The sequence below is a fragment of the Equus quagga genome, chromosome 16, assembly GCF_021613505.1.
Source record: "Equus quagga isolate Etosha38 chromosome 16, UCLA_HA_Equagga_1.0, whole genome shotgun sequence".
In the NCBI taxonomy this organism is placed as follows: Eukaryota; Metazoa; Chordata; class Mammalia; order Perissodactyla; family Equidae; genus Equus; species Equus quagga.
In genome coordinates, this window is record NC_060282.1 from 30,457,368 (window position 1) to 30,478,736 (window position 21,369).

The window sequence follows — 21,369 nt, forward strand, 5'->3', positions numbered from 1 at the left end:
TCCCGAATTTTAGTCCCTTCCATCTATTTCTAAAATAGAAATGGAAACAAGGAGATCAAGTGATTTCTCTTGTGATATTTACTGAAACAGACAGGTGAGAGGGATCCAAGAATTCTGTAGAATCACTTTGTATCATACATTAAAAGAGTTCTCTGATTTATAAACATGGTAAAACTCAATTTCTGTATCATCAGGTAGATTTATACTCCCAAATTTTGGAACACTGCCTTCCATTTAATTAGAGGTGGACAAAAACCAAATAGTTTAAAAATTTAATATAGAAAAAAACAAATTACTTTAAAAGTTCAGAAACAAATTCATTCCAAACACTAATTTTCAATTACACTTTACTTCCTCATTACACAGTATTTTGTTGTTGCTTTCAAGTGAGTAGAAAATAATCCCTTGATCCTAAGACCCCTTTTAAGCACTGAATGAATGGAAAACACCAAAAAGGAAAAAATAATTTATTCTTTTTCATTCCTATATCCCCCAATTCCTGATAGACTTTTTCTTCTCCTTTTTTCTCTGTTTGCCCATCCTCTCTCATGTAAACCTTAAGTTCACTTTAATTTGGTAGTTAATTTATGTTGCTGTTAATATTCAACTTCCACTCTGACCTTAGTTCAAATGTGACTTTTATCAAACTATAGTACTTATTTTTCTTGTGTGAGTCTCCTATCTTAAAGAAATTTATTTATTAGGCATTTATTTGCTAATTAAGCCAATCGTTACCAGAATTCGCGATGATTTATTTCCTTAAACTCCTGTAAAAAAGCAATCTGTGAGGGTACAGATTGTTTTTGGATTGGTTAGTTTAATATAGAAATCTTAGGCTTGGGCCTTTGAGGAACAAAATCAATGCTGCCAAATAACAATTCTATTACAGTGTAAAATGTTCTCTTTAGACTTAAGTTTTGAAAGATATTACACAGTTTTTTAACCAAGTAAGCAATTTTATTCTTATCATCATTTATAACATTCAAATCAGATTACATAATAAAATAATTCTATAAAATAGTGTATTTTATTTCAATTTCCTATTGAAGGAACGTGTCCTGACCTTTCTCCACAAATTTTCAGCACTCGTAACAACTTTCTTGTCAAAATGCAGCCCTTGGTTCCCTCTGCCCTGTAAGTTAGGAGAAATTCACCAGGAAGAAGTTTCAATCACCTCATTGTTATTTTCTGCAATTTTTAGTCGTCTATAGCCAATAATCTTCAGGTGGAGACCACATTCTTGGGAAGGCCTCTTTCTTCTTGTGTGTACTCACCTAGATGTCTGGGTACTTTCCGTGGTTGAGGAAGCTCTTCCACTAAATTCTTAAGAATATCTTCTCGTATATCCTCATCTGGGACAAGATGCAACCTCTGCATCAGAGTTCTTCTGTGAAGGTTTTTTGTCAGCATGCCGTAAATAGTCAGTTTTACAATCGCCACTGGATTCTTCTGGTGAAGTTGAGCAGCCTTGTTTAAATCCACCTGGGTAGCCAGTATGTGAGGAGTATACTTTTTGTTCCCATTTTTTTCCAGAAAATGCAATGTGCCTTGTGTTCATTATGACAACATGATCCCCACAGTCACTCAGTTGATGGTACACAGGTTTATGTAATCCTTGACGTTTCATTGATGCCATAGCAGCAAGTTTCCCAGGAGGCTGTGTAGCCCCTGACACAGGAAGGGTTAATAATCACTGGAAAAAGCTTGCCAACAAACTGTGACCAGGAGGTGAGAAGGCCGGTTAGCCAATGACGGGTAAGACCCCCTGGGGGGCAACCTAAGCCAGGCGGCGGCCGCCCGGGGGCACAGATGGAGAAACGATATCGATATCGGGAGCAAGAGGGACCATTGCCTAAGAGACCTTGCCTGTTCTGAGATAAAAATATAGGAGCACAGCAACAACATGATAATATCAAAACAGAGGCCAAGAGAGGGCTCCTTGAGAAATCACTAAGAATTCTTGGCATTCGTTAATTACTTCATCCAGAACACCTGTATATGTTTAACAGATGTAAGCTATGTATATATTGAAACGCTGGTTATAATAAACTCAGAGTGGCCATCAGCCCTCTCCGCATCTATCCTGATGTGTACATTGGATTGCGACACCGACAGGCTGCATTTTCCCATCTGAGAGATACCAAACTCAAACAAAAGTAGTGCTTGCTCATCAGGGACAAGTAACAGTCCAAGGAAGGAATCACACTTGGAGCAGGCCTGGGCTAAGAAGCATCTCAGAGCAACGTATCCAAAACTGAACTCTTGCTCCTCCACCAGAAACCTGCTTCACTCTCAGCCTTCTCCGTCTCAGTTGATGGCACACCGACATTATACAGCTTTAAGTGAGACTTTCAACCTTATTTCTTCTGCTGTATTTTAAAAATTATTTTATAGTAATGCCTACTCTTGACCTTACAAAGCTATTGTTATGAAAGTTTTACAGTACCTTTAAAATGATTGCAGGCAATTTGAATGTTTCACAACCAAAGTTGGCACTCACTGATGTAAAGCAGACTTACAAATACAAAAAAAGTGCTGATTTCCACTTCTAGCCGTTATGGAGAAAATGGTATAAAACTTATCATGTCTCTTTAAGCAATTATAAAACAGAACAAAATATGAGGCAACTGTTTTTCAGGCATTGAATAATAGACACAGTAGAAATGTGATCCTTGATAGAAGGCAAACCCACAAGGTTAAACTCACATTTTCCCAGCAACCAGCCTGGGGACAATTTCCTGACTTCAGTACAAGAAGATGAAATGCAAGCAGAGCAGTAGTCTTACTGACTTGAAATGGCAGAGATTAGAGTTCAGGTCTGGTGAGGTGGATTAAATCTGAGGGGCAGGTTAGCAGAGAGGAGGGAAATGTACAGAAAGGGCCTCCAGAATTCTACATGGTAGAATTCTTGGCTTGATACCTTAGCTTACAGATGGGATAAGTTTGTGCAGAACAAGACTCTATAAAGAGCAACAGAGCAATTGTGGATCTGAGAGATACATGGAGATACAGAGGATATAAATGGAGATTTCAGATTGTTAGGAGAAGGTAGGATTCAATCCCAAAGTGAAGAGACCACACTGAACACTTCAGACATTCAGTTGAAACCCCTGAAAGGCCAGAGTTTAGGAGTGAGGACCAAGTCCTAGAGTTAGGGTCATGTCGTAGGACTGAGGACAAAACTGAAATATTTCTATCCTAACACAGCATAAAATCAATCCTAACATGATCAAAAGGACCTAGTTCATTTAGTTATATGGCAGAATAAAATTTCCTTTTGGAATAAGACAACATAATCTATACCCTGCCTCCACATACTGACAATGCCTAGCATACAATTCAAAATTATTAGATGTGCTCTCTGGCCCTTTTCAAAAAAAGTTTACTGATCCCTGAGATATACCATTGCTCAGTCTGCACACGAACTATAGAGAAGTTAGGCAAGTAGTCACTCCCATTGAACCGATGAAGAAGCAGGAAAATGTGATCCACAATTTAGAGAGCAAAAAATTTGTTGAAACAGCTATGGAATTAGCAGCCAAGACATAATGAAATACTGAAGTATTTGCGGAACAATAGCCTAACAGTGGTCCAATATCCATATCTAGAAAGAAAGGAGAGAGTGAAATGGAGGGAAAACATTTCAAAAAAGGATGAAGAGGAATTTCCTAAATTTGGTGAAAAATATAAACCCCTTGGCATATCATAGTCGGATTCTTAAAAAGCAAAGCTACAGAGATATTCTTAAAATCAGCCAGAGGAAAAAATGATGTTATACGAAGCAGAAGAAAAATACAAATGAACTCTGATTTCACATCAGAAAAGCTGGAGGTCAGAAGCAAATTTGTCCAAGATATTTCTGGAACCAGAAATTGTCTGTTAAAATTTATTCTCCCACAGCAGAATTTTGGTTCTGAACATTTCTTGTTACATTTAGCCCTATTTTGTGTTTTTTGTTGCTCTTATAAAGGAGAGCTTTCTCTCCCATTAAATTTTCTAACCAGTTATTGTCAGTATATAGTAGAGCAATTGATTTTACATATCAATTTTGTAACCAATGATCATGTTGGGTTCTTTTATAGTTTCTAGTAGTTTTTATTTTTGTGTGTGTAAGGAAGATTTGCCCTGAGCTAACACTCATTACCAATCCTCCTCTTTTTTATTTTCTTGCTTGAGGAAGATGGCCCTGAGCTAACATCTGTGCCAGGCTTCCTCTACTTTGTATGTGAGATGCCTCCACAGTATGGCTGATGAGTAGAGCAGGTCTATACCCAGGATTCAAACCCGGGAACCTGGGCCACTGAAGTGGAGTACACAGAACTTTTACCACTCAGTCATGGGGCTGGCCCCGTATAATTTCTAGTAGTTGTGAGTATACTCTCTTGTGTTTTCTAAATATGTAATCATGGCGTTGTTTTGCTCCAGAACAAAAAAGATCGTGTGACAGAGGCGGGATTCAAATTCACATTTCCTGATCCCAAGTTCGATGCCATTCTACCATGCTGCAAATTGCATTTATGAGTATATGGAATAGGCTGCATCTTGCATAGTATGTACTATGAGACACTGAACTTGGGCCCCTTCCTAAAACTATCTTCTCTTCTTTGCTGCTTGTTGTGGGTCCTAAAATGTTTCAACCCTAAAGAATCATTTCTTTGGGTTTTGAAAGGTGTTTAACCCTCATAAACAATTCTGTTAAAGTTCACATACTGCCAAGAATAATATTATAAGTCATTTGTCCCCAAAATGGATCATTCCTTGCTAAATGATAAGCTCCATGAAGGGAAGAATTACTCTTCTTACTTATGAAGTATTCGATGCAGTAGGCAGTTTTCTCTAAATGATGTATTTGCTTAATTGAAGTGAATTGAAATATATAGAAAATGAATCCATCAGATGTTATTAGAGATTATCTGAAAAAAATCCCATAATCAAATCCGTTTGAGCAATATTTACACAGGTGGATTTACTGTGGAATTCTCAAGAGGACTTATATTGCAATTCTCAGGGCAGGAGCTAGATTTTCAAAGTTTTCAAACTTATTTTTCCATGGAGCCTTTGCATTTCCCTTAGAACATTTTAAGATGTTGAGAGTGCTGCTGAAAGGGATCAGGAGCTAACCCATATCAACAGTAATTAGCTAACAGAGAGTTGAGAGCAAAGGCCTGCGGGGTGTGGAATAGGGTGCAAACCTGCACAGAAAAGGGGGAATGAAAGGAGAGGTAGGGAGACTCTAAAGATAAACTTTGCCTACATTTTCAAATTTTGCCTAATTCTCACTTTTAAACTAATGACATAATCTTGTGAGGCCAGAGAATATAGATATACAATTACTAATCCAGCATCATCTCTCAAATGCTGTGACCACCTTCTCCCTTAGTAATGTCTGCAGACCAGTCATGGTACTCCATGTCTATCTGCAGATCAGGGTAATCAGAAGTTGGCTTCCTGGGGCCGGCCTGCTGGCACAGTAGTTATGTTCGCACGTTCCACTTCTCAGCAGCCCGGGGTTCGTTGGTTCGGATCCCAGGTGTGGACATGGCATCGCTTGGCAAAAGCCATGCTGTGGTAGGCGTCCCATCTATAAAATAGAAGAAGATGGGCATGGATGTTAGCTCAGGGCCAGTCTTCCTCAGCAAAAAGTGGAGGATTGGCAGCAGTTAGCTCAGGGCTAATCTTCCTCTCAAAAAATAAAAAAAGATAAAATTAAAAAAAAAAAAGAAGTTGGCTTCCGCTGCTGGAAATGACAGGGGCAAGATGGCTGGCCATGTGGAGCCACGGACAGCCCCAAGTGGAACATACTTCTCTGCGATACTCTTACCTCCCCTTTATAATTTTAACTCTCATATTTCTCCTTTATCCCATTTCCCCGTCTATTTTATATGTTTTTTTTCTGTAAGTATTTTTGAAAACTCTGTCGATTCTTTATTAGCTGGACAGGGGCATAAATAAACAAACAAATAATATTGTGAGACACTTTAGGAGGTACTGGGGCCCAGTCTCTACCCTCACAAAGCTCCTAATCCATTGGGAGACCAACACCTAAGCAGACAATTACAATACAATGTGATGGGGTTGTATATTGGGGCAGGCACAAGGTGTAAAATGAACGCCTACGTCGTCTGGGGAAATCCAGGATGCTTCACTCTGAGATGATTCAATAGTTCATCTAATTTCAAATGCCAAGTAACTCTACAACTATTTCTCTCTGGGTGGGAAATGCATCCTGGAACTTTTTTAGTCAAAAGATCCTCCCCTCTTAAATGATTTTCTTGGAACAACACTGAAATGTTGCAGAGATGGCAAGCAGAAATCTCACCAAGTTTGAGGTGACACAGGGAAATCAATCTGTCATTAAAATGTACCTCAGTGATCTTACACAACATAGTAACAACTACTTACACTTATGGAAGGTTATTAAACGCTTTAATATACATCAAAGTCAGCAAATTATAGCCTGTGGGTCAAATCCAGCCCACCACTTGTTTTTGTACAGCCTGCAACTAAGAATGATTTTTACATTTTTAAACGCTTGGAGAAAAAAATCAAAAAAAGGACAGAATTTTTTGGAAACGTGAAATCTATATAAAATATGAATTTTAGTGTTCATAAATAAAGTTTTATTGGAACACAGATGCATTTGTTAGCATTTGTATTGTCTATGGCTGCTTTTGCCCTACAACAGTAGAGTTGAGTATTTGTTGTAAAGACCATAATGACCCACAAAACCTAAAACATTTACTCTCTGGCCCTTTTCAAAAAAAGTTTACTGATCCCTGAGATATACCATTGTTCAGTCTGCACACGAACTATAGAGAAGTTAGGCAAGTAGTCACTCCCATTGAACCGATGAAGAAAGAGGCTAAGGAGTTTATGTTCACATCACTCGTGAGTGTTTGTTCTAGAAAATTAAATGCAGATTTCCTGACTTCAAATAGAATCTCTTTCCACTACGATAAACATACATTTTGGCTATTTTGCTTTCATTGTTGTTACTATTACTCTTGGAAATTTTGTCTTGTTTTGTTTTGTTTGTTTTGGGTAGGGTGAAATTTCTGGTTACTTCTGTTGACACAGTTAAACTATCAGATCTAAAAATACTCAAGGAATCTGAAGTGAGGTCAAGTTGACTTCAAAATCCACACTCAAATTTGCTACCCAGCAAGCTCTTGCCTATTGATGCTGTGAGCTCTGGATAGAGACTAACAATAAAATAATAAAGCACTAAATAAGAGGAAATGTTGAATTCCAACCAGCGTGCAGGTGTATTAGCATTGCCCACCTTCTTCCTTTATTGTCTTCCCTTTGCTAAGAAAATAGGATTGAGTACCTTGGTGGGCATTTTTTAAATCTCAGGATAAAAACTATCTAAATAAAGATTTTCATGTGGGTTGCTGTTTGCATCTTCCCCCACATTTTCAAACATTCTTTCTCCCCTTGGAAAGCGGCTCAGTGGAGTGTCACTGCAGGGAGGTTAAAGGCTCTATGGAGAAGAGGGGGAGGATGAGACATTATTGAGAGAAAAATAAAATTTCTGTGCAGGAATAAACTGAGCTGTCTGAACCTATTGGTATTATGAATTTTTTTTATCACCAATGAGATAAAGATCTCTAGAAGATTTTTCTGGGTTTCTGCTCTTATAAGAGCCAAGAAAAACTAAAATCAACCAAACCATAGGCAAGTCTACCAGGCAACTTCACAAAGCTGTAAAAACGACACAGCTATATATTTTGCCTTTCCTCTCATTTCTTTTACTGTCCCATTATTATATACCTGGCATTCTGAAGGATTTTTAATTTGAAAACCCTGAAGAATATTCTACATATGTTTTCATAGATGCTATTTTTTAATAAAATCAAATTCCTCTACTTTTTTTCTGTTTAATTTCTGGTAAGGCTTTTTTGTTGTTGTTATTTTATAGTGTTTTACATAGTTGTTTTGTTCCTGAAAAGAGGAAGAAGGAGCAGGGGGAGGAGGAAAGGAGTCTGCCCCCAAATTATGCAAAAGAAGAGACAGTGAAGCTAAGTAAATACTGCGTAGTATTGCCAGGGCGTTCTTAAGAGAAAAAGCCATAAATTCAACTTATCTTACCATTTTATCCCCAAATGTCAAATTTATTCATGTACAGTAAATGACACGAGGTCATTTGCTTTCTTTTCCACTGAGAAATCCACCTCCTGAATTAATCGAGACTTAGCCCATAACGACAGACATAGATCATTTAACATTTCCTGCTTAAAGTACGATCATTATGTTCTTGCTGATCCATTTCAAGGCTGTGCTATGCATAAAACTGTGGGCTATATAAAGCAACACGCAACGAGGAAATACCACTTGTGCTGAAAGTGAAAATAGTCTTCAAGTTGTTTTCAGTTACATCTCTTTGATTTATGGCTTTCTTGATTGAAGTGTTATAGTAGGTCATTAATAATAATAGTAACCCATATTCATATGGTGCATTCTGGTTCCCAACCTGCCTTAACTTGTATGCCTTCATTTGATCCTCACAGTAGCCTGTGAAATGAGAAGGCACATTGTTTCCAAGCTACAGTGAAAAACCCAGGTTCTCTAAGGGAGGAGGCAAAGTGACTTGATGAGGTTTATATAGGAAATAAGTAACTGGGAAAGAAAAAGAGCTCAGGACTTCTAATCCAGAACACTTTCTACAATAGCTACTAATTTAGCAAACATTTGACATTTAACATATGTGATATCACAGTATGAGCAAGAATAAGAATAGTATACGTAGGATAGAATAAAAATAGTTTTACCCAAAGAAATCAGGAAACATTTCTGAGTCACACAACTAGTAGTAGTGCCACTTACCTGTTAGGTTTGATGTGAGGATTAATTAATCTAATATATGCACAGTGTTTAGAACTGTGCCTTGCACAAAGCAAGAACCCGATAAATGGAAGCTAGTACGGTAATAGTTATCCTGGCATGGCTCACATTATATTGAAAATGAATTTTGTTGTTTTAAATTTCTTTTTTAAATAGGCAATACATGTATAAGGCACAAAATTCTGACAGGTCAAATGGGTTTACAGAGAAAAGTCAGTCTCTCATCCCTGTCTTCCAACCACCTGATTCTGCTCCACAGGCATCCACTGTTATCCAGTTGTAAACTATCCTGTTTCCCAAGTATTTCATTTCCACAAGTCCTCCTCTTTTTCAAAACGTTGGCTGTAATTAATTCTTTTGTTGGTTCTTTAAATTTAAATGTATGTGTTTTTGAGTGTCATTTTACACAAACTGGAGCATGATATAAACACTATTCTGCACCTTGCATTTTATTTACTTAACAATAGGATGAACATGTAAATATCATTTTAATTGTGCCTTTTTGAGGGGGAAAATGATGCAATTAACAATTATGTGGGACCCTAGGTGCAGACCATGACATCCCATGCAAACCAGGATATAGCTGCCTTACTTAACCGTCTATCTTAGACACCATCCCACATCAGCACACAAAGTGTGTCTTCATTATCGTGTACTACTTCATACATAAAAAGAGTTGTGACATATATGTGAGTTTAAAGCATAAACCCAAACCACTCAACTTAAGAACTCAAATCTTACCTTTATACCTTACACATAGACAGGTCTCTTGTGTGTCCACTCCCATCCCTTTCCTCTCCTCCATAGAGGTAACAACCACCTGAATTTTATGTTAGTAATGCCATTGCTTTTCAAAAAATAGTTTTATCACATAGGCACATATACCCAAACAATATATTATATAATTTTGCTTATTTTTTATATTACAGTATAGGATTGTAAAGTATGAGGTCTTCAGCAACTTGCTTTTTTTTTTTTTACTCAACATTCTCTTCATATTTTCATCTGTATTGCTCCACATGACTGTAGTTCATTGATTCTCACTGATAGGTAATTTTCCACTGTATAAATATTCCATGATGTATTTATTCATTCTTCTTTTGATGATGTTTGGGTTGTTCCCAGTTTTTCTGTCATTGCAAATAATGGTTCTGTGGAATTTCTTGCAAATCTTTCCAGTGTACATGTGCAAGAGTTTCTCCAAAGCACAGGAATGAAGTTATTGGTTCTTAGGATATGCATATGATCAGCTCTACAAAACAGTGCCAAATTGGTTACCAAAGAGTCTAATACCAATTTATACCCTAACCAGTGGTGAAAGTATCCATAGTTCCACACAACAATATTGGGGTACTACTGGTAAGGAAGAAGAAAGAAGAAAATGAATATGGAGTAGGCAATAAGCAATGGCTACCACGATGTACACCCCACACCCTGAACACCTTTTTTCCCATGCATAGATCACGTACAGCCTCTTCCTAAGGGAACTAACTTCAAAGTCTCAGCCAGTTATTGCATCTCACTCAAATTTAAGAATTTCTGGCTAATGTGCACTCCTCTGTCTAACAGGTTCCAGATATGACTCCTCATGGGCCAGCTACTTATAACATAAAGAGAAGCTTTCTGCCCCAAGTAGAGAGTGGGTAGAAAGATCATGATTAAAGCGAAACAAAAATAGGGCTGGCCCAGTGACATAGTGGTTAAGTCTGCAGGCTCTGCTTTGGTGGCCTGAGGTTTTCAGGTTCACATCCCGGGTGCAGACCTAGCACAGCTCATCAAGCCATGCTGTGGCAGCATCCCATGTAAAATAGAGGAAGATTGGCAGAGATGTTAGCTCAGCAACAATCTTCCTGAAGCAAAAAGAGGAAGATTAGCCACAGAAGTTTAGCTCAGGGCCAATCTTCCTCACAAAAATAAAATAAACAAAAATAAAATAAATTTTTAAAAGCTCTTCTATTTGGAGAAATGGAGAATAAGAAACTATAGCAATCACTGGTCCATAGCTCTGAGTAAAATGCCTATCCCAGGAGCTGTCAATCCTTTGCAAGGGATGGCCTTGGGGGTTCAAAAATCACAGGTTGATGCCTACAAGGCCTTGAGTTTCTTTGACAAATGATTTCCTCAAAAACTTAGTAGGCTTCCAGTCTATCAGTTCTAAGTATGTAAAATGAGAACTAATGATCTTGCTGACATATAGTCTTTGAACCTGAAGGGTCCTTTCTTTAACCAACTGGCCTCTGCTCTGCACATCCTGGTAGTCCTTAGTCTATTGCAGCTATCTTGAAGCAATTTAGAACAACAGTCTTTGTTTGGATGGCAACAGCATTAACTCCATCTTTTCCTTCAAACTCAAAAGCTTTCTTGAGGATTCTAGATTATTTTTTTATTTCATTTGTTGTGTTCTTCATATCCAGAATTTCTGCTTTTTTTATAGTTTCAATCTCTTTGGTGAAGTATCCCTTATTCTCACTAATTTTATTCCTGAGCTCACTGAACTATCTTTCTGAGTTTTCTTATAACCTGATGAGTTTCTTTGTGACAGCTATTTTGAGTTCTCTGTCATTTAGATTGTAAATTTCTGTGACTTCAGAGTTGGTTTCTGGAGAATTGTCATTCTCCTTCTGCTCTGAAGTGTTGCTGCAGTTTCTCGTGGTGTTTAATGAACTAATCTTTTTCCAGGGCATTTGTGGTGTTATCAGGTTGAAGATTCCACCTGTTACCACTGGGGAGAATCAAGAGCTGTATTTCTGATCCCGCCCCATCTGCTGGAAGGTGTGGGGTATTATGGGTGCTTGGCCAGCTGGGAGAGCATTCACCTGGATGTGTAGATGTGCTGATGCCTCTTCTTAAGGTTGCACTGGCCTCTATACCTGGTGGGTGGGGTTTCCTCACAGGTTCCAAGCCTGGGCCACTCTTTGGGACTGCAGCAGCATTGCAGGCTCTCCTGCTGGACAGGAAAGTGATCACATGGGGGCTCAGGTCGACCACTGCCTGCTCCCACAGTTGTTCCAAGATGCACTCCCACCTTTGGGGCCATAGCAGTACTATGGGCACTCACGCCAGCCAGGAGAGCAGTTGCTCCGTGCACAGGGCTATTTGGGGTCCAGAGAGTGCTCACCTATCTCCACCACCTCCCTGGGGGTAGTCATCCACCCTCAGATGTATAGCTGTGTGGGTCTTTCAGGTATCCTGTTGTGCTATGTGGGTATCCTCCATTGATTAATGAATGTCCATTTAGTTGTAGTTTGAAGGGGGAGATATAAAGGGGATAGCTCGCTCTGCCATGTTGCTGACCTAAAAAGCTTTCTTTGATAGAGGACTCTCAAGAAAAGTTACTTGGGTCAGTCTTTGCTCTTGCTAAGGCTCTCACAGCTGTGATTAAAATTTCTTTTGTTTAGAATACAAAAACAATTGATTTTCACAATTTTTCAGTATCCAAATTTACTATCCAATTTAGATCTCAGAACACAGGCATAAAGCAACTCTCTTAGCAAGTTTGTATTCTCTTCAAAGATAGTACTCCAACTCTAATGAATCATGCTTCTTGGTATTCATAAACTTGTGTAGTCCTCACTTGTTGGATCTAGGTTGGCCCTGTAATTCACCTTTGACCGCAGAATGTGGCAGAAGTGATGCTGCATGCTTTTCAAGGCTAGATTATAAGAAGTCTAGTAGCTTACAGCTCGGTTTCTCATATACTCGGTCTGGGGAAAGCTAACAACTATTTAAGAAGCATGACCACCTTGAGATGATCATGCTGTGAGGAAACTCACTTTACCCATGAGGAGAGGCTGCATGCAGAGAGAGAGATCCCACCTTCCCAGTTCTCCCAGCCATGCTAGCTAAAGCATCAGACATGTAAGGGAAGAAAGACTCTTGGATGTCCAGATCAGTCAACACTTCAGATATCTCCAGCCCCATTCACCATCTGACATGAAATCACATGAGAGATCTTACAAGAAAATAACACAGCTGAGCCCTGTCAGCCGATAAGAACCAAAGAGATAATAATTACTGTTTTGAATCAGATAGTATTGAAGTAGTTTATTACACTGCAATAGATCATTAAAACAACTCTTCCATCTTTGCTTGTAGAATGGTCTGATGATAGTGACAACAAGTAACTCATACACTCTAATAGACTGAATTGCCCTACCATTTTTCCTAATACTATAGCCTGGGAAGTCTTATGGTCTAAAATACAACAGACAACAGTTTGACCTAATTCCACAGAACAATCATCACCAATTTTCTAGTATGCAACACGAGTCCATATTGTCCAGTGCCCTACTTTCTTCCTTTAGTCGATTCCATATTTTATCTTCTATTACTCTTAGCACCCTCTTAGAATCCAAATTCTGATTCAATTACAGATTGCATTTGGATTCATGTAAGGGAATCCTAATTTTAAAAGTTTAATCAATTGTGAAGTTATTTTTTTGACATAGCAAGAATTCGAAGATAAGCAGTTGGGGCCGAGACAGCTAGTTACTGCCTCCAATTCCCGTCACCTTCTTCCTTTGCCATGGCATTAATGATTTTTAGCTGAACACATAGCTACCATGCAGCTAAGTGGGACTATATACTAATTTCTGGCTGAGGGATGCAAATAGAAGTGTCCTATGTGACTTTTAGAAAGTATTTTTAAAGGGAGACATTATGTCCTTCTTATTGCTCATGAATTAAATGTGGATATAAAAACTGGATTATATGGCCTAGTGGCCTTCTTATTCTCAAAGTCATAAGCAACAAAATTTTTTAAGGAGTCTGAGTGCCTAACGGCTAAGGAATCAGCCATCCCTGGACGTAATTTACATGAAAGAGAAATGAATGTCTATCTTGTTATGCCACTATTATTTTGCTCACAGCTGAAATTAATTCTAACGAATACAAGAGTCCAGAGGTGGTTCAGAAGCTCCAGTGTCAACAGTATTTCCAGCTGCTTCTGTCTGTCTTGTCTACCACTCTCAGTTTGTGGATCTCATCTTTAAGGCTACCTCATTGTAGCAAAATGGCTGTTCCTCCTTCAGCTTTCATTCGCATTCCAGGTAAAAGAAAAGAAAGAAGAGGGGCTGGCCTGGTGATGTAGTGGTTAAGTTCACACACTCTGCTTCAGCAGCCTAGGGTTCGCAGGTTTGGATCCCAGGCATAGACCTAGCACTGCTCATCGAGCCACACTGTGATGGCATCCCACATAAAATGGAGGAAGATTGGCACAGATGGTAGCTCAGCAATAGTCTTTAGGAAGATTGGTAACAGATGTTAGCTCAGGACCAATCTTCCTTGCAAAAAAAAAAGAAGAGGTGTTTCCTATATTAGGAAAAGCAAAACTCTCTAGAATCCATAGAAGATGTCATTTCTGTCTCATTGGTCAAGTTTTGACATTTAATTTACTAGCTGGGCACACTGACACCCCAAATAAAATGAAAGTTCTATTAGTAGGATAGAAGAAGAAATGGAGATTAAGGAGACCACAAGCAAGATCTGCCACAACAGTGTGTCAGGAGCAGTGCTTAGAAAGAAGGTGTTCTGAACTGGGCAGAAACTCTAACAGCTGTCTGATACAGACCCCTAACATACATCCTAAGTGGAGATATACAGCTAAGATCCATTTACAAACATATATTAAGCTTCAGTAGCGAGGAAGGGCTGAATACACCTATAGAGTAGTCCCACAGGCCGTGGGTCAAACTAGAGTCATCTCAAGAAAGAGCACATACATTTAGAAGACTATTGGGCTGAAGGTGAAACCTCTGGTGAAAAGTAGCTGAGTGTAGGGGAGAGACTCTGAAACACATCAAGAGAGATCAGTTAAAGAGATAGTAAAAACAGAGAGGGAAGTTTATTAAAATGATGATGGGAAATTTTAAATAATTACATTTAGTTTGAAATGCAGCTGTGGATACAATGCAATAAGAACTGAACAGTGCTCCTAGTAGTTATTAATTTGGAGACTATGAGCTACTTATCAAGAATAGTTTCGGCAAAACAGAGAGTACCAAAACCAGTTTACAGGGAATTGAGGACTGAAGGGAAAATGAGAAAGTAGAGGTGTGTGGTAGATTACCATACATCAGCCTCCTCTACCCTAAGTTGGCTTCTAAATACGTTCATATCCTCTTACAAATATGAAGAACATTGCTTTGAGTAAATACTATTCAGAAAATTCCTCCTCTATTGAATTTGTTCTGTATTGTATTGTAGTGGATTGTATTGAAATTTTATCGATTTATACCTACAGGGATCCACGCTTAGCCCAGACAAGAGACGCCTGTCTTTACTGGTCCCAAGAGGTGAGTGTAGCTTAGTGTCCTCTACCAATGTTAGAAGAGAATTTCAAAGTCAGACTGCCTTTGATGTAAAATGATGAATTTGAATATATTTTAATATTTAGATTCCACACATTTAATTTTATAAACAAATTATGCTTGCTTTTTAAATAATGCATGAACCAGATCCAAAGGACAAATATTCTGAGTGATATCGTATCTGGAGCACATGATAATTCTGCCAAGTTGATTTGATATGCAAGTCACTGAGAAATCATGTTAATTCAATCAAGAAGAATCAGGCTAGAGCCAAAGGAAATAAAGGGACAAGAAGGAACTATGTACCAGGCACTTTATACATATTAGCTGCTCATCAGTACCCTAAGAAGTTTTCATTTGGAGGTTGAGAAAAAATAAGGCTTAAGTAATTTAAGGCCTCAGTAATTTACTCAGGAGTTCATATAAAGTAAGTCGCAGAGCCAGGATACGAACCCCCAGCTTTCTGACATTCAGGTCAGCATATTTCCTACTGTACCACTCTGCCTTATACAGTAGACACTTCAAAGAAAATACGCAGGAGGTCTAAGGGGCTTTTAATAAACTACTAATGTTTCTATTCTACTTTATAGAATTAAGCATATGTTTTCAGAAATAATCTGACCACAGGGCATCTGTAATGAAGTATGATATTGAATTCTATAAAGAATAAATTGGCCTATGTTACAATCAGGTCATTTACAAATTTATGTCCTTGTTCATAATGAGTGTGATTATCAAGGTAGATTTATCATTTCTTCTAGAAAAGTAACTCAAGGTTCTATTCACATAGCCCAATAGTGTATCTACCTGCATGACAAACGATATGTATGGTAAGCAGAGGTCTGGTGAAAGTTTTGCAAGGCCAAAAATTTCAAGGTTATTTAATTGCTAAATATTTAAAACAATGAAGACATTTGTCCTGCATCAAGATCCCTTTTGGTAGCTGCTCAGATCATTTTGCTTATCAACTTGATATTTTTCTTAGATTAAAGGTTTTATGTATATGTTTTAGATTTTCCTGGAGATGAAAATTGCAGCTTTTATAATACAGTGAGAATGTAGCTTCTTTAATGGGAAAGAAGAAATAACATTCTAAGAGTGGCATGCAGACTAATGTCTAATTATCACTAAAGTTGTCATATCTACAAATTTATGTAGGAGTACCATCAGGGAGAAGAGACTATCTATGACATTAATTCTAAGAATCATGTAATTTTCCATTCTTAAAATAATTTACAAGCCACACTTCAAGTAAAAAGAAAAAAGAAAGTAAAAAAAGCCTTGTATAATTTAAGGTAAGCAAACTGTTATAAAAAGCAGTTCTCAAATATAAAATGGATCAAACACAAAAGAGTTACTATCTTATGCTAACGGTCCACTGGTGGTGCCAGGTTGCTGGTGGAGGGTAAGGTAGGGTGGCATGGGGTTCTTTCCAAGCAGTCTTTTAGAGACCAATGGGAGCTCTGCTACTCAATGCATAGCTCCAAGGAAACCCTAGGTGGCAACATCCAGAGGGTGAAAGAGAAAAGCTCATGAAGGATCATACCCGGAGGATTTTAATTGGCCAGGCCTGGGAGAGGCTTACAAGGACATGCTGTCTCTTTTCAGGATGCACACTCACTACTCCTCATTGCCTCCAGGTCCAGCATCGCACAGTTGGAGAAATTCAAGGACTGAAGGAGTGGCGGAATCTTCCTAACTCATGTGAGCAGAATTCTGAGAACATGTATTGGACTAGATTCTAAGTGATTTAGACCATGGTAGTCAAATCATAAGATGATATCAGGCTGATTTTACTGACATGGGAGCACATTTTTAGGATTCAGAATTTAATGTGGAAGCTCTTGCATGTGGAAGTGGCATGTGGCTTCTTCAACTAGATTGATTAATTGAAGCCTGGACTCCATCATGGCTGCAACAAGTGATGGAGCAATGCTGACATTTCCCTGGCATATTTTAGATAGAGGGAGTCTAAAAGGCTGAGAAGAATGGAAATTAACCTATTATGTGCCAACTGTGTAGCAACCTTAGCCATATCCCCTAGGATACAAGATCAGAAGATATTTCCCTCATCAACACATTAAGAAATGGTAAGTAGGGATATTAGTATCTTTGAAAAACTCTGTGTTAATTGTAATCCAGAGATGGTATTCAGGGATGCCTCAAAGAAATTGGGCTCTTGGATTTCAGTAGGAATATTGGGATCTTGAACTGGTAGAGTCAAAGTGGTGATCACTAAATAATCAGATAAGGTGGGCGAAATTATCGAAATTAAACCTCAAGGGTAGAATAGTAATATGAGTGTTTTGAACACAAAAATCTATGACAATGATGGTATTTCTTCACGTGGCAGGGACTGTGGTAGACCTTCCTTATCTTATCTTAGGTTTATGTCACTATGCCTGCTCTATGTTATATATCATCCAGATGCCCCTTCTTCATCTTAATTTCCCCCAGAATATCATGCTGGTCCATTATATTGGTAATATTATGCACTTGGACACATTGAGCAGAATAGTAAGCACCCTACATGCCTGATGAAATAGAAGCCAAGCAGAATGTGGGAAACAAGTGTAAGACTTCAGGGGCCTGCACATAAGTGAAATATCTAGGTCTAGTGATCTGTGGGCACATCCAGATATGCCCTCTAATGTGAGAGACAAGTTGCAAGTTGCTCTTTCTCACATCTCACCACCAAGAAGGAGGCACATTACCTGGACTCTTTGGATTTAGGAGGCAACATTTAAGATACTTTTCAAACCCACTTATCAGGTGACCCATAACATTGCCACTCTGGGTGGGACTTGGAATAAGAAAAGGCTTTCCAGCAGGTTCTCGATGAGTTACAAACTGCCCTGCCACTTGGATCTTATGAGCAGTAACCCAATGGTATCAGAAGTGTCTATGGGAGAAGAGATCCTGAATGGAACCGCTAGCACTAGTGAGTAGAATAATCACAGAATAAATCTCTACAACTTGTGGGGAAGGCCAAGCCTGCTTCTAACCACCATTTTCTATTTGAAAAGTAACACCTAGATTTGCTACTGGGCCCTAAAAGACTGAACACCTGATAACGAGACACCAAGTGAATATGTGACCCACACTGCCCATCATGAACTGTTATCTAATCCATTGAAACATAAAATTTAACATGCTCAGCAGTGTGTGAAACACACAAGTCAACTTCATGAGTAGATGACTCAGAGTCCCATGGTATCTGTTCCTACAACATCACCACACCCATGTCTTCATGGGCAGTTCCCTCTGGTCAAAAACAAAGAAGCACAAATTGTGGGCCTGGTTTATGAATGGGTCTACCTGGTGTGCTGGCCTCTTTCTATACGATCTCAGTGCTTACTCAATGGGCCCATGTGCAAAGGATGCCATGATGGTAAGAGTGGCAGCTCTTCATGAGCTCAAGATGGGCTTCCCCTCAACAAAGGTGAGTACTGGACCAGCCAACAGCAAAGGCAGGTGCTGAGCTTCACTTGGCCCATTCCCTGGGGTACCACCCAAGCACCAGTGCCACGTGAATTACTTTGGAGAGCCCTTCCATCATCAGGTGGTGAGCAGGGTGAAGCTATCTGTCCCCTCAGGAATAGGTAGACATTCTGGTACAGATTACCCTTTTCTGACTGCAGTACTTCTGTCAACACCATCATCTGTGAAAATGTGATCTTAATAAAAAGTTTTATTTATCACTATATCATTTACATTAGGACACCATTTCAGATCAAATTTGCTGGCAAAAGAAATGATGAAGTGAGCTCACAGCTACAGAATTCCCTGGTTTTACAGAGTATTTTAACCAATAAGTAGCTGAATTGATAGAATAAGTGAAATAGCCAGTGAAAAACTTATATATGGTGAGAGCTTGGAGCCAATATTCTTCAAGGCTGAGCTGCTGTCCTGTAGAATTTGTTATATGACTTAAACCAGTGGTAAATATGTGGGGACATCTTACGAAAAGCCAGAAATTATGGATCTGGGAAAAGAGATGGAGGTAGGAGAGGCCCCTGTCTATGACCTTGGGATCTGGAGTTGGAGATCTGAGTGCCTCCTGGAGAAGTGCTTCCGCCAAGGAATATAGTCATTTTTCCATTAAGGTGGGAGTTGGAACTGCCACCTCACTATTTTGTATTTTTCAAACTCTGAGCCAACAGGCAAAGAAGGAGAAAATTATATTGGCCAGAATAATTCATACTTATTTTCTGGGAAAATTGGATCAGTGCTACACAGCAAGGGCAAAGAAGACTGGTATTCAGGGGTTTACTGAGCTATTTCTCAGTACTCTCTTGCCCAATGGTACTGGTTTAAGAAAAACTGTACCAATCAATAAAGACTTGTACACTGAGGCAAAGAAGGTATGGAGCAGCAAAAAGGGGGAAATAAAAACAGCCAAGGTGCCAAGAGACAGGGGAACATAGAAAGATTGGTGGAGGAAGAAAGATATAAATATGTAGTCCTTATGACTAGCTGCAGAATCAGGGACTGTAGGGTTTATTTATTTTATTTTATTTTATTTTATTTGTGAGGGAGATTGGCCCTGAGCTAACATCCATGCCAATCTTCCTCTGCTTTGTATATGTGACACTGCCACAGCATGGCTGGATAAGCAGTGTGTGGGTCCACACCTGGGATCCGAACCTGTGAACCCTGGGCCACCAAAGTGGAGTGCGCGAACTTAACCGCTATGCCACCAGACCAGCCCCTGTAGGGCTTATTTTTATTTTAATTAATTGATTCTCTCTACCCTTTTTACTGCTACCTTATATGAAGTACACTGGTGCTAATATTTTAAGTTTCAGGTAGGATTCTGACTGAATTGGCATCACCCCAAAATGACATGTTAGCTGATAGAACTTTCTGTTCCCCTGTGTTATAGCACGGCGTTTCATCTTGACAAAGGACAACAGTGGATGCTGAGGAGGAAAAGGGATAAACTGTTCTGGGTATTGACTGCTTGGCCCTACAATTCCACTCTTCGTCATTCTCAGTCTTGGAGGATGACTTACAGAGGCAACATCAACCAAGCTCCTTTTACCTCCGGCTTCTAGTAGTTTCAGCCAGTTAAAGAGTGGAGGAAAGCACAAGTCGGGGTACTTATTCTTCCTTCTGACTTTTTGTTTGACCACGGTTTAACAATGGCTGCATTTCTGAAGGACACAGCTTCTGTCAGGCAGCCTTCTTCTAAAGCATTAACCACCACCCAGTTCTGGTAGCCTGTGCTTCCTTCTGATGGCCAGCATCCTGCTGTTACCAGTCCTAGAGTGTTTTATCATCCTTGTACCTTTCCCTTAATCCTGTCCATACCTTTATAAATGCTATTTTTCTTAAATTTTCTTTAATGACTCACTTTTTAGTATGTCATATGTTTCCTATAAGGACCCTGATGGATATAGTCATACTCAAGGTGAGAATTAAAGGACAAGAAGTCAGCCAAGTAAAGGGACAAAAGAGAAGTGTTCCAGGCAGAGAAGATAGCAAATTTAAAGGCACAGGGAAAAGATGAGTTTGCATTTTTTGAAACTGAAAGAAGGCTAGTGTGACTGGACAGAGTCAGGGATGCATCTGAAATCCTAGGAACCATCAACATTTAACGGATAAATTGAGGAAGCTGAGCCTGTGTTAGAGAATGAGAAAAAACAATCAGAAAGAGCAGGAAGAATGTGTCACGATAACAGAGGAAAGCGTGTATCAAGAAGATGGATATGCTCAACAAGTCAACTGCCCCAGAAGAGTTCTTAGGAAAGAGAAACACACTGTCTATTGATTTTGACCTTATGAAGATCATGGGCAATCTTAATATAAAAGCAATCTTGGTACAGTAATTAGAGAAGAATTCAGGCTACTGTGGGTTGAGGAGTGACATGAGCAACGAGAAAGTGGAAATAATATGAATAGAATTCTTTCTCATGGAGCTTGGATGTGAATGAAAATATAGATATAAAAAAGTAGCATAAAAGGGGAATGTGGGTTCTAGAGAAGATTATTTTAGTTGGTGGTGGGTTTTGTTTGTTAGTGTTTAAAAGTAGAACATATTCAAGTGTGCTTACTGGCTCCAAGAAAAGAGGCAGTGGCAGCAGAGGAGAGGTTAAGGATGTATGAAAAATAGGGAATAAATTATAGAATTTGCCAGATTAAAAGGCAAAGATGAGATAAAGAACATAGGTGGAAGGGTTCTCTTTGACAGGAGCGGGACATCTATTCTACTGTG

General features: G+C 39.0%; 1 pseudogene; it reads right to left on the reverse strand.

Annotated features, from left to right (window-relative positions):
* Positions 1-1,221: 1,221 nt before the first annotated feature.
* LOC124228185 (39S ribosomal protein L13, mitochondrial-like) overlaps positions 1,222-21,369 on the reverse strand; it is a 29,840-nt pseudogene continuing 9,692 nt past the window's right edge.